The sequence below is a fragment of the Rhipicephalus microplus genome, chromosome 5 (genome assembly GCF_043290135.1).
Source record: "Rhipicephalus microplus isolate Deutch F79 chromosome 5, USDA_Rmic, whole genome shotgun sequence".
NCBI classification, from domain to species: domain Eukaryota; kingdom Metazoa; phylum Arthropoda; class Arachnida; order Ixodida; family Ixodidae; genus Rhipicephalus; species Rhipicephalus microplus.
In genome coordinates this window covers 164195819-164198520 of record NC_134704.1, presented here as the reverse complement: position 1 = coordinate 164198520, position 2702 = coordinate 164195819, and the positions used below count along the sequence as shown (strand labels likewise).

At 45.5% G+C, this 2702-nt stretch overlaps 1 non-coding gene across 1 annotated transcript; it reads left to right on the top strand.

The window, feature by feature from the left end:
• The first annotated feature begins 760 nt into the window (after nt 1–760).
• On the top strand, nt 761–832 carry TRNAW-CCA (transfer RNA tryptophan (anticodon CCA)). The gene has a single exon. It is a non-coding gene; the product is annotated as a tRNA-Trp (tRNA).
• Nucleotides 833–2702: the final 1870 nt, after the last annotated feature.

Sequence of the window (2702 nt, the reverse complement as noted above, 5' to 3'; positions counted from 1 at the left end):
TTTCATCTATCTGTCTATATTCTTATCTGTCTGTCTACAACGACTTGTTTCTTTACCTGTGCTTCATCGATAGAAGGCCGAGCAAAACATGCTACCGCGTGTGTGCGAACGGCTACCCTAAGTGGACTCGGTGGCGAACTCTTAGCGCGTCCGACTCCAGATCAGAAGGTTACGTGTTCGTATCGCGTCCGGGTCAAATTCTCTTTCTTATTATTTTCATCTGTCTATCTACTTATTTGTCTGTCTACAATGACTTGTCTCTTTACCTGTGCTGCATCGACAGAAGGCCGAGCAAAACATGCTACCGCGTGTGTGCGAACAGCTACACAAAGTGGACTCGGTGGCGACACGGTAGCACGTCTGACTCCAGATAAGAAGGTTGCGTGTTCGAATCACGTCCGGGTAAAAGTCTCTTTTTATTATTTTCATTTATCTGTCTATCTACTTATTTGTCTGTCTACAAGTACTCTTCTCTTTAGCTGTGCTTCCTCGACAGAAGGCCGAGCAAAGCATTCTACCACGTGTGTGCGAACGGACACCCTAAACGGACTCGGTGGCGACATGTTAGCATGTCTGACTCCAGATCAGAAGGTTGCGAGTATGAATCACGTCTGGATCAATTTTCCTTTTTTCTTATTTTCATCAATCTGTCTATCTACTCATTTGTCTGTCTACAATGACTTGTCTCTTTACCTGTGCTTCATCGACAGAAGGCCGAGAAGACATGCTACCACGTGCGTGCGAACGGCTACCCTAAGCGGACTCGGTGGTGCATCGGTAGCGCGTCTGACTCCAGATCAGAAGGTTGCGTGTTCGAATCACGTCGGGGTCAAATTCTCTTTTTCATTGTTTTCAACTATCTGTCTACTTATTTGTCTGTCTACAATGACTTCCCTCTTAACCTATGCTTCATCGACAGAAGGCCGAGCAAACATGCTACTGCGTGTGTGCGCACGGCTACACTAAGTCAACTCGATGGCGACCAGGTAGGACGTCTGACTCCAGATCAGAAGGTTGCGTGGTCAAATCACGTCGAGGTGAAGTTCTCTCTTTTGTTATTTTCATCTATCTGTCTATCTACTTATTTGTCTGTCTACAATGACTTGTCTCTTTACCTGTGCTTCATCGACAAAAGGCCGAGCAAAACATGCTACCAAGTCTGTGCGAACGGCTGCCCTGAGCGGACCCGGAGGTGCAACGGAAGCGCGTCTGAGTCCAGATCAGTAGGTTAAATGTTCGAATCACATCCGGGTCAAATTCTCTTTTTATTATTTTTATCTATCTGTCTATCTACTTATTTGTCTGTCTAAAATGGCTTGTCCCTTTACCTGGGCTTCATCGACATAAGGCCGTGCAAAACATGCTACCAGGTATGTGCGAACGGCAACCCTAAGCGGACTCGGTGGCGCAACTTTAGCACGTCTGATTACAGATCAGAAGGTTGCGTGTTCTAATCACGTCCGCGTCAAACTCTCTTTATAGTATTTTCATCTATCTGTCTATCTACTTATTTCTCTGTCTGCAATGACTTGTCCCTTTACCTGTGCTTCATCGACAGAAGGCCGAGCAAAACATGCTACCGCGTGTGCGAACGGTTACTCTAAGCGGACTCAGTGGCGCAACTTTAGCACGTCTGACTCCAGATCAGAAGGTTGCGTGTTCGAATCAAGTCCAGGTCAAATTCTTTTTTTTATTATTTTCATCTGTCTATTCATTTATTTGTCTGTCTACAATGACTTGTCTCTTTACCTGTGCTTCATCGACAGAAGGCCGAGCAAAACATGCTACCGCGTGTGTGCGAACGGCTACACTAAGTGTACTGGATGGCGATACGGTAGAACGTCTGACTCCATATCACAAGGTTGCGTGTTCGAATCACGTGCGGGTCAAATCCTCTTTTTTATTATTTTCATCTATCTGTATATCTACTTATCTGTATGTCTACAATGACTTGTCTCTTTACCTGTGCTTCATCGACAGAAGGCCGAGCAAAACATGCTACCACGTGTGTGCGAATGGTTACCTAACGGACTCGGTCGTGACACGGTAGCACGTCTGACTCCAGATCAGAAGGTTGCGTGTTCGAATCACGTCCGGAAAAAAGTCTCTTTTTATTATTTTCATCTATCTGTCTATCTACATATTTGTCTGTCTACAATGACACTTCTCTTTAGCTGTGCTTCCTCGACAGAAGGCCAAGCAAAACTTGCTACCACGTGTGTGCGAACGGCCACACTAAACGGACTCGGTGGCGACATGTTAGCATGTCTGACTACAGATCAGAAGGTTGCGAGTTTCAATCACGTCTGGATCAAATTTCCTTTTTTCTTATTTTCATCAATCTGTCTATCTACTTATTTGTCTGTCTACAATGACTTGTCTCTTTAACTGTGCTTCATCGACAGAAGGCCGGAAAAACATGCTACCACGTGTGTGCGAACGGCTACACTAAGTCAACTCGGTGGCGACCCGGTAGGACGTCTGACTCCAGATCAGAAGGTTGCGTGTTCGAATCACGTCGATGTCAAGTTCTCTCTTTTGTTATTTTCATCTATCTGTCTATCTACTTATTTGTCTGTCTACAATGACTTGTCTCTTTACCTGTGCTTCATCGACAGAAGGCCGAGCAAAACATGCTACCGCGTGTGTGCGAACGGCTACACTAAGTGTACTCGGTGGCGATACAGTAGCACGTCCGACTC